The sequence below is a fragment of the Triticum dicoccoides genome, chromosome 6B (genome assembly GCF_002162155.2).
Source record: "Triticum dicoccoides isolate Atlit2015 ecotype Zavitan chromosome 6B, WEW_v2.0, whole genome shotgun sequence".
Lineage (NCBI taxonomy): Eukaryota > Viridiplantae > Streptophyta > Magnoliopsida > Poales > Poaceae > Triticum > Triticum dicoccoides.
Genome location: NC_041391.1, coordinates 412092839 through 412104504, shown reverse-complemented (window position 1 = coordinate 412104504; position 11666 = coordinate 412092839).

The window sequence follows — 11666 nt, the reverse complement described above, 5'->3', positions numbered from 1 at the left end:
TCCGCCACCCTCCTCTCCTTCGAGCAAGCCGAGCCCCGAGCGCTCGCAAGGCCCGAGCCCACCGCATCGACCTCGACCGAACCGCCGTCGCCGGAGATCCCCTTCAACGCCGTCGTCGCTCCGGTCCGTCCCCGGCTGCACCAAGTGCTTCGTCGAACTCCCCGTGAGCTTAGCCATCTTCCCATCCCTTCTTTTCTTGCTCCCGAGCCGTGTAGCGACCTCTCGGAGCTCAACCGCACCCACCGCCGCAGAGCTCGTCGCCGACGTGCTCCCGGTCATCCTCCGGCCACTCCACGGTGTCCATCATGCTCACCGCTTCACGTAGCACCTAACTAGCTACTCCCCGCACCTCACCGACCCCTCTAGCGTCAAGTTCGACTTCGGCCGAACTCCGGTGGCCGCCAAAGTCGTCGCCGGCGCCAACTCCGGCCACCCCGACCCCAACGGACTCCACCAAGAGCTGCGGCTCCTCCTCAGCTCCACTCCGATGGCCTCCGCGACCCATTTGGTTGCCGGAACGGCAAAAACCACTTCCACCGCCGCGTCGGGCTCGCCGGCGGCTAATCGCCGGTGCAGCCGACCCGGGTTTGACCACGGGTGGGCCCTGGTTGACTCTCCTAAGTCAATGACAGGTGGGGCCCAGCCCTGTTAATTAAATAGGTTTAGTTTTAATTAAACTTTAACTAAACTAATCACACTGACACGCGGGACCCACTGTCAGGTTTGACCCCGACCGTGTCCCGTTGACCTGCTGATGTCACACTGACGTCAGGCTGACGCAATAATTGATTTTCTGGATTTAATCTAATATAGGAAATTCCAGAATATAGTTTAAACTTCAAAAATTCATAACTTTTAATCTGTAACTCCAAATCAGACAAATTATATATGAAAAATGATCAGAAAAATCCAACCTATCCATCTGTACTATTTTCATGCATGATTAAACAAGTTAAATTGATGTTTAATGCAGAACAAGATATAACACTTTAAAGGGCCATGTATGAGTTTGAAATTTGAATCTTTGGTTCAAATTGGTTCAAACCCTTCTGGTCTTAGTTGCATTAGCCCAACACACTCATATTGCCATGTTTCATGCATGCATCATATTGTCGCACATTGTTTGGTGATGGTTGTGTATCGGTGTTCTTTGCGGCAGGTTCTGCCTCCGAGGAGTACCGTGATTAGCCTAACGAAGAACCGTATCAGTGCATCGAACCATCAGGCAAGCAACCAACCATTTGATCATATCGATACAATCCCATGTTCTCGCTCCTGCTCTCCTTTACTGCATTAAGACAACGCGTTTCAAACTGCTGTGTGCTGCGGTAGTTGAACCCATTTCCTCTGCATGACCTATCATTGCCACAGTAACTAGATGAAACCCACTAGCATGTGTAGGAGTTGATTGAGCCATATGTATGTGTTGTTCCTACCTTGCTATGCCTGCTATGCTTAGAGTCGTGTCAGGTCTGGTTCATCTGGTTGATGGGCTAGAGTGAAATGATCGTGTCGGTAATGAGAGTAATGTGGTGAACACGATTTGGTAAAGGTATCGATGAGAGGCCATGTAGGAGTACATGGTGGGTTGTTTCATTGAAGCCGACCTTAAGCACTGAGATCTGTATGTGTGATTTAAGATACAGCTACTACCATGCATTGGCCCTGAAATATGACCCCGCTCGACTTCTTATTCACCCTAGTTCTCTGTCCAGGAGTTGCAAGTAGTTTCTGGTGTTTGTAGCCTACTGGAGGCCGTGGACAGCGCTGACCGTAGGGGTGGGCTGTGATGCGGTAGGTACGTGGCTGGGAATACCGGGCACCCGTTAGGTGTCACGGAACCCTGTACACATCGTTCGGGGCCGTATGGGAAACCTCGGCCGGACTCCCTGCGGATGGAACCTGGATAGGCGATAAACCTGGACTAGAGGCTTAGGTGTTTAGGTAGGTCGTGGTCTACACCCACGTCGGCTTTCGCTTGAAGTCTGCCGAGCACATGTCGTGTGCAGATGCTAAGTGGTGGAAACATGTATGAAGAAGTACACCCCTGCAGGGTTATCATGATCTATTCGAATAGCCGCGTCTGCGGTAAAGGACTACTTGGTTGCCTATACAGTTCATAGACAAGTAAATGGAAACAACTAAAAGCCTCAAGATAAGTGTGAGTGCCGAGGATGGCTCTTCCGTAGGAAGACGGAGGTGGATCCTCGGTAGTGTATTGAAGTGGTGAGTAGTGGACTCGTGTGCGCAAAACCATTTCAAGTTGGAGTCTCGTAGGATAGCCTAGCCAAGAGTCAAAGCTGGCTTGCTGCAATAACTCCACCAACCCTTCTTGATAATGTGCATGTATGTAGGATCTGATGTAAGTCTTGCTGAGTACCTTTGTACTCATGTTGCTATAATCTATATTTTTACAGAAGATGCTGCAACCCCTTCTGATGGGTTCTTCATAGACGTTGACATCAATGAGTAGGCTAAGGCCCAGGTGGTGATCTTGAGCTTGTGAAGGACCACGTAGTATAGTTAGGCTTTCCAAGCCTCTTTATTTTACTAGTTGTCTGTACTCAGACAAGTTACTTCCGCTGCTGGTTTGTATGACTGTATGACTTGAATGCTGGGTCGTGTGACCCGTATCTATGTGTATGTTATGTATGGCTCTCTGAGCCTTAAATAAAGTACTCGTGTCGTAGAGTCATGTTGTGATGCCATGTTGTATTTGCACATATCGAGCATATTGTGTGTATGTTATTGAAATGCTTGGTATGTGTGGGATCTGACTATCTAGTTGTTTATCTTTAGTAGCCTCTCTTACCGGGAAATGTCTCCTAGTGTCTCCACTGAGCCAGGGTAGCTTGCTACTGCTCCGGAACACTTAGGCTGGCCGGCATGTGTCCTTCTTCGTTCCTGTGTCTGTCCCTTCGGGGAAATGTCACGCATTGAGTACCGGAGTCCTGTTAGCCCGCTACAGCCCGGTTTACCGGAGTCCTGCTAGCCCAGTGCTACAGCCCGGACCCACTTGCTGATGACCGACACGTTCGAAGCTGGGTCATGGATGCCTGTCCCTGTAAGTCTGTGCCACTTTGGATGTACGACTAGTCATGTCAGCCCGGGCTCCTTATCATATGGATGCTAGCGACACTATCATATACGTGAGCCAAAAGGCGCAAACGGTCCTGGGAAAAGGTAAGGCAACACCCGTGGGGATACCGTGCGTGAGGCCGCAAAGTGATATGAGGTGTTACCAGCTAGATCGATGTGACATCGAGTCGGGGTCCTGACAGAGGGGCTACGTGACAAGTTAGGCTCCTGAGTCGCGATGCTCAGGAGTCCCCCTTGACGCGCAAATTGCAAATAGGGACGGGGTTGTGGGGACCCCGACTCGCAAGTCGTGATCACCGAATGCACGTGTACAGTGATCCCAGAGATCAATGCTCACTGAAGACACAGAAGCTGAATAACAAGAGTCTTACATCCATACATACCGTCTTACACAAACAGTGACCAACATGGTCAAGTCTTACATCGATAAAGCCTTAAGGGCTGAACATCAAATGAAACATAGCAGCGGAAATCATCGTCGATAAGTAGAACCCATGCCATCTGCCTTAACCCTACAGGCAATCTGACTGGGAACGTCCTAGTTCGCATGATCGTCTCCAAAGAACTCTTCTTCGAACTCCGGTTCTCCCATGCCTGGTCAATTAAATAACCAGTGGCAAGCCAATGAGTACTTTGAATGTACTCGCAAGCAACCCATGATTTGGTTCAAGGTACAGTAATGCATGACATAGGTAAAGTTTTGCATAAGGCTAGTTTTGAGTGCAGGACATGTTCAACATCCTATAAAGCATGCATCAAGAGAATTCAAGTAACCATAAGATCTGGTCATAGATATCAACATAAATAGAAAGGGGCACCAACCCATTTATCATAAACAGAGAGGGCACCAACCCATCTCAATCGTGTCAAGTCCTCCGACTTGATCCAAGACAACACCATCATCTCACACACACACCGGGTTTGAAAACAAGTGGACGTAGCCCAAGAGCGGTTACCCAACTGTCCTTGACCGTGGACACGGCTATTCGAATAGTTTTACACTCTGCAGAGGTTGCACACTTTACCCACTAGATCCGGGGAACTTCCGTGTCATCCACGACCCGCGGTACCTCAAGTACCCGGGGTAAGCACCCGATCACTACCTTTCCCTAGACGACACTAACATGGAGTCCACTCGATTGGTAGTAACCCCCGTGCCGAACATTTCACATCATAAAGTTGTGGAGCCTCGCTCCCATTTTCATCACATACCACAAGCACGGGGTACCAACGGTGTGTCCGGTGCCCTGTGAAAACAGTCATGGCCGCCCTACCTGGCACGACCCCGTCCCAAGGGAGAGCACCAACTCTCCCCCGTCACTAGTAATGCGGGCTCCAAGCTAGTATCGGTCTAGGTACTCAATAATGCCCTTTCCCATATAAGGGTAGAGTGGTCGCGCATGTAAGGTTGGAATAACGGTCGCAACTCCGACCAATCCGTTTTGAAAACAACACACACCTTCCTTGGCACACCACTTCGTCATCAAGTGGTCACCCATCTCATCATCTCCCTCGGGCATAGGTGGCACCCGACGGGGTTTTCGAAAAGACTTTTGAAATCACATTGCCTCCTTCACCATGCACAAACCCACCCCATTTGCGTAGCATCTACATTTGCATCCTATCTACTCCCACCGGCATAACCCTCATAAGAAGGTAGGGCCAGGCACACTGCAAGTATCAACGAGGAAGTAATCATGGTAACCAACCCACGTGGTTAACCATCTCATCATGATTCCGATGCATCGATAATAAAGAGCTAAAAATGACATGCATATAAAAAGGGGTATCATAGTCATGGTCAAAGGGCTGCTTGCCTTGGTTGGCTTGATCTTCAAAGTCTTCAGGCTCTGCTCCTCCTTCTTCCTCAGCTACCTCGTCAAACACGGGATCTAACGTCGCAAGAAAACAACGGGAAAAATAAGACAATAATAAAAACAGAAAAGTCAAAGTGCTCACAAAAATGTCAACTTATTTTTGTAAAATACTAAGAGGAAAGCTAGGAAGGGGACAACTTTTGGTTTTGGTTTTGGAGCAGCAAAATAGGAGTTATGGATTTTCAAAGGCCTATTTAAATGCTAAAAACCACATTTAAATATTTACAGAGAATAAAAGGTGGTTGGATTTGAATGAAAGTTGCACCATTAAATAGGTTGCAATATTCTAGGAATTTAGAAATTGGAATCAATGCATTTGGATTAATATTCTGTCCTGTGGAATTTTTGGAAATAATACAGAAAAGGAAAAAGAGAAACGGCACTGTGCCACTGGGCCAGAGAGGCCACAGCAGCAGCAGGCCCAGGGGGGGGGGGAAACCCAGCCCACGCGGCCGCCACATCGAAGGCGTAAAGGCTGAATACGCCTTCAGCCGACGGCGGATCGGTGCGCGCGTGCGCGCACGTTTTAAACCTGACGGGTGGATCCCACCCGTCAGGGCGTGTGGCTGACGGGCCGGCCCCACGGCGGCCGTCGTCTACCTCCGGCCAGAGGCGACGGCGAGCTCGCCGGCGGCGATACAGGGCACGGGAAGGGGCGCGGAGGCTACCGTTGGACTCAGGAGCGAGTCGCGGTTCTGGTGGTGGTGGAGACGGTCGCCGGGGTGGCCTGCTTCGCCGGCGACGAGGTCCCGCGGCGGAGGTGCTTCGGTCGCCGGTGGTTCCGGCCGTTTCCGGCTGCAAAACGAGGGGGAAAGAGAGGGGAAAGCATCAGTGAGGCGAGGGGAGTCCAGTTCGAGAGAGAAAAGGAGCGGAGGAGGCCTGTACCCGCAGATCGACGGCGACCCGAGGCGGCGGAGCTCGAGCTCGATCTCGAGCTCGGGCGGCTCTGGAGAGAAGTGGGTGGTTCCGGGGGTGGATTGGGTGTGTGGAGGGGCGACAGGGAGGAAGAGGAGGGCTCGGGAGCGCCTTATATAGGCTGGCCGCGGTTCACCATGGGCGTGGCCTACGGGCGCCCGCGGGATCGGCTCTGGAAGCCGTTGGAGAGAGGTTGGAGCTGTCCACGGCGCTCGTGGGGATGGAGTAGGGCGCCAGGGAGGAGGAGAGAGAGCGGGGGAGTGTTCTGGCGCCCGCGCGTGTGAGGCCGGCCATTGGCCGAGCCGGACGGCGTCGGGCACGCGCTGCAGGAGGGGAGAGAGAGGGAGAGACAATGGGGACGGCACGGCGGCGTGTCGCAGACGTCAAGACACATCAACTGGCGCGATGGGAAGGCACGAGGCGGTCGGGAGGCGCGGTGTCAACGGTCGGCGCTCTGGCAGGCGCTCCAGAGCGCGACTTTGGCCGGCATCCGCGGGTTTTCTGCGTCGCGCGCGCGTCCTTTTCTGTCTGGAGGCTACAGTGGAAGGGGGCAAAACCTGGAAAGAGCCTGGGATGCTCTGGGGTGCAGAGGGGAGAGAGAGAGGCTGGGAGAGAGAAGGGAAGCTGTTGTCCAGAGAGGACAAACGTGGTTCCCTCCTTCCTCCACATTGCTTCCTCGGGTAGAAAAGTGTCTAAGTGACAGAGGGGAGTGAGGAGGGGTTGTGGCAAAAAGATGAACTCAAGGAGATTAGTGAAAGTGGCAAAAATAGGCTTTTTAGTATTTTGCCAGAAGGTGTTTGATGGAGTTTTGGGTAAGCTAATGACTCCCACTGGCCAAGATACTCCAAGGGGTGAAATGTCACATATATTTAGGGCCTTCCACCCATTTTGAGCTTATTTGGACAAAGTTGCCAATGCAACTTTTGCAAACCCTAGAAATGGGCAGAAATGGATTTGTGTAGATCCAGTGGAGTAAATCATTTCTCCTTGATGTGCCACTTGGTGTGGTAGCCTTATTTGGTCACATGATCAGGCTCACCAAAGTTGGGGTCCTGGAGAAAAAGTTGGTAGTGCAAAGTAGTTCAAACTTGATTCTGGTCAGAGAGGGTTTTGAGGCACTTTGACCAAGACTTCCTATTCTCCAACCTGTTCCATTTGGTCCAGATGCATCATTAGACCAATGAAGCATGTCCACCAAGGTTGAGCACATTTGGACATACTTGGCAATGTAAAGTTGATCAAACTTCAGAATGGACAGAGATAGTTTTGAGGGGTTTTGATGGTGTTATCTTGTTCTCCAAGTCATGAGACTTGGCAAGATCATCTAATATGTCATATGTGACATGATGGAATTTTCCTGGAATTTCTGGAGAATATTTCCTTTGTAAATATTTCAAAAGCTTGAAATATCCAGAAAGGGTTTTAGAGGGATTTGACCAATATTCTGAGCATGACCAGGTGTTGAAACTCTTATATATGGACAATATATGTCCTATGAGTTTCCATAAATTTTGTCAAATATTTTTAAAACAATAAAATAATTTTTCCCTATTAAAGACCATTTCTGGCCTTAAGAAAAAGCCTTTAAATAAAATAGTAAAACAATTTTTAAAATTATAGGTTTGTGGTTCCTGGGCATCCTATATCTAATAGGAGTCAAATATATTTTTGGAATGATTTTTACTGCTCTTAATCAAGTACTTGCAGTGCAAACCTCAATTCAGGGGTTTTTGGAAAACTAATTTTAGAAAATACTTTCTGGCCAAATTATTTTTGTAAGAAAATTCTATATAGCACTATTCACCTGGCATGGTCATTGGTTAGGAGCTTGGGGTAAGGAGATGGAATTTAGAGGGTAGAGTAGTTGACTTCAAGAAGCACTTGAAAGAAACACAGAGAGGAAACCAACTCCAAATAAAAGCCAAATAATGCAAAAAAAAGTTTTTGTTGGTCCAAACTTTCATGCTTTAATAGTGAAAATGAAATGTTACAAAATGCAGGGTGTGACAGACCTACCCCCCTTACAAGAATCTCGTCCCCGAGATTCCTAAACTAGGCTTAAAAGAGATACGGAAATTCGGATCTAAGGTAGTCTTCACGCTCCCAAGTTGCTTCTGCTTCAGTGTGGTTGCTCCATTGGACCTTGAAGTACTTGATGGTGCGGCTTCGAGTGCGTCGTTCAGCCTCATCCAGAATGCAGATGGGCCGCTCACGATAAGTCAAATCAGGTTGAAGATCAATGGCTTGATGATTGACGTCCTTGTAGAGGTCGGGCTTGTCTGGAACTTGGAGACACTTCCGGAGTTGTGACACGTGGAACACGTTGTGCACATCAGAAAGTTCAGGTGGAAGTTCCAACTGGTAAGCCACCTCCCCTCGTCGCTCAGTGATCTTGAAGGGCCCAATGTATCTCGGAGCGAGCTTTCCCCTAACATGAAAGCGCTGGGCTCCTTTGAGAGGGGTGACCCGGAGATAGACATGGTCTCCAACTCGGAAGTTTATGTCTCTGCAACGTGAGTCCGCATAGCTCTTCTGCCTTGACTTGGCAGACTTCAGACGCTCTCTGACAAGCTGGACTTGCTCTTCTGCTTCACGAAGGATATCAGGCCCAAAGACGAGTCCTTCTCCGGTCTCCGACCAGTTGAGAGGTGTACGGCACTTCCGCCCGTATAACACTTCAAATGGTGCCATCTGAAGGCTGGCCTGATAACTGTTGTTGTAAGAGAACTCGGCGAAAGGGAGGCAATCTTCCCACTTAGCTCCATAAGCTAAGACACAGGCTCGGAGCATGTCTTCGAGTATTTGATTCACTCGCTCGGTCTGACCTCCGGTCTGTGGGTGGAAAGCAGTGCTGAAGGACAACTTGGTCCCCATAGCCTCCTGGAATTTCTTCCAGAACCTTGAGGTGAACTGGGTTCCTCGATCTGACACAATCTCCTTGGGAACACCATGAAGGCTCACGATTCGGTTGATGTAGAGACTGGCTAACTGGTTCCCCTTGTAGGTCGTCTTGACAGGAATGAAGTGGGCCACCTTGGTCAAATGGTCAATGATGACCCATATTGAGTCATGTCCCTTGCTTGACCTGGGTAAACCGGTGATGAAGTCCATCCCGACTCTGTCCCACTTCCATTCAGGCACCTTAAGGGGTTGCAACAATCCAGCGGGTCGCTGATGCTCAGCTTTGACTCTCTGGCATACGTCGCATTTTGCAACATAGGTGGCAATCTCCCTTTTCATCCCGTGCCACCAAAATCTTTCCTTCAGGTCTTGATACATCTTGGTGCCTCCAGGGTGGATGGAATATGGGCTGTCATGAGCTTCTTGCAAGATCAGGTTCTTGAGCTCAACCTTGTTGGGCACGCAGATGCGATTCCCAAACCACACAATTCCTTCCTCATCTTCTGAGAATCCTGAGGCTTTGCCTGCCTTGATCTTCCTCTTGATGCCTTCAATACTCTCATGCCCCTTCTGAGCTTTCTTGATATCATCCATCAAGGTAGGCTTAACTTCGAGGCTGGCCAAGAATCCTGGTGCAACCAGTTCCAACCCGAAGCTTTCAAGTTCTTCATACAAGGCGGGTAGCCTGTGCTTTAGCATAGCATTCAAGGAGCAAGCCTTCCTGCTCAACGCGTCTGCTACCACATTAGCCTTTCCAGGGTGGTATTGAACACTGAGGTCATAATCCTTTATCAACTCTAGCCATCTTCTCTGCCTCATGTTCAATTCCCTCTGGGTGAAAATATACTTCAGACTTTTGTGATCCGTGTATACCTCACATCGCTTCCCCAAGAGGTAATGTCGCCAAGTCTTCAGGGCATGAACCACTGCTGCTAGCTCAAGGTCATGAGTAGCGTAGTTCTCTTCGTGAGGTCGTAGCTGCCTTGAAAGGTAGGCCACGACTCTGCCTTCTTGCATCAGAACACCCCCCAGTCCGATTCTTGACGCATCACAATATATCACAAACTCCTTGTGTATATCTGGTGTGGCCAGAACTGGAGCGGTGGTTAGCCTCTTCTTCAGCTCCTGGAAGCTTTCTTCGCACTTCGGCGTCCATTCGAACTTCTTGTCCTTCTTCAAGAGCTGAGTCATGGGTCGGGCAATGCTTGAGAATCCTTCAACGAACTTGCGGTAATATCCCGCGAGTCCGAGGAAGCTTCTGACTTCCTTCACATTGCTCGGGGATTGCCATCCAGTCACGGCTTCTATCTTGGCAGGGTCGACTGACAATCCCTCTTCTGTTAGAACATGTCCCAGAAATCCAACTTCTCGCAGCCAGAATTCACACTTGCTGAACTTGGCATACAGTTGGTGCTCTCGAAGCTTGTCTAGGACCATCCTCAAGTGTTGCTCGTGCTCTTCTTCCGACTTCGAGAAGACAAGAATGTCATCAATGAAGACGACGACGAACTTGTCCAAATATTCCATGAAGACCTTATTCATGAGATACATGAAGTAAGCTGGGGCATTGGTCAACCCAAAGGACATGACCGTGCATTCATACAGGCCATATCTGGTTACGAATGCCGTCTTCGGAATATCTTGGGGTCTGATCTTCAGTTGGTAGTACCCAGATCTGAGTTCGATCTTGGAGAACACCTTGGCCCCATTGAGTTGATCAAACAGATCTTCAATCTTGGGAAGTGGGTACTTGTTCTTGATTGTAACCTCGTTGAGGGAGCGGTAGTCAATGCATAAGCGGATGGTACCGTCCTTCTTTGCCACAAACAGAACAGGTGATCCCCAAGGGGAGGCACTAGGGCGGATAAATCCCTTCCTCAACTGCTCTTCCAACTGCTTCTTCAATTCTGCTAACTCCTCCGATCCCATCCTATAAGGCTTCTTATAGATGGGTCCTGCTCCGGGTATGAGCTCGATGATGAACTCAATGTCTCGGTCAGGAGGCATTCCTGGTAGCTCATCAGGAAAAACATCGGGATACTCGCATACTACCGGCACTTGTTCCAATCCAACTTCAGTCAGACAGTTGGCTTGGTTGGCTTGAGCAGAAGAGGGGTTGGAGGCAAATTTGACTTTGACTCCTCGGTCATTGGCCATAGTGACCGTCCGGTTGGCGCAATCAATCAAGCCTTGGTGCTTGCTGAGCCAATCCATTCCCAAGATCACATCCAAGCCTTGTGATTTTAGGATGATAAGGTCTGCTAGGAAGTCTACCCCGTTAATGGTAATCCCGACTCCTTTACATCCTATCTTGGCTCTCATCTCTGCTCCAGGGGTTTGTACCACCATAGGGTTATTCAGGGGTGTAGGGGTCATGCCACTTTTTAATGCAAAACTTTGGGTGACAAAAGAATGCGTGGCTCCAGAATCAAACAAAACAGTTGCGGGTGCTGAATTGACAAGGAACGTACCCAGCACGACGTCCGGGTCTTCCTGGGCTTCTTCCGCGGTGACATGATTCACACGACCCCTGCCATTGTTGGGCAAGTTGCGGGGAGCTTGGTTCCTTGGTGGCATTCCACGGCCTTGTCCCGGGTTCTGCGCATTGGGGCGCGGGGCGTCAGGTTTCTTGTTGGGGCAATTCTTGGAGTAATGCCCTGGCTGTCCACATCTGAAACAAGTGACTTGATTGGGGACGACGCCCTTGCCAGCATTGTTATTGGGGTTGTTGTAAGCTGGCCTGGGGTTGGCATACTGCTGAGGTGGATAGTTGGTGCGAGGTGCAGGAGCTCTTGGCTGCTGATAGGTTGGCTTGACCGGGGCTGGCTGCCACGGGCGAGGCTTCTGGTTGCTGGAGCTACCCTTGCTGATCAT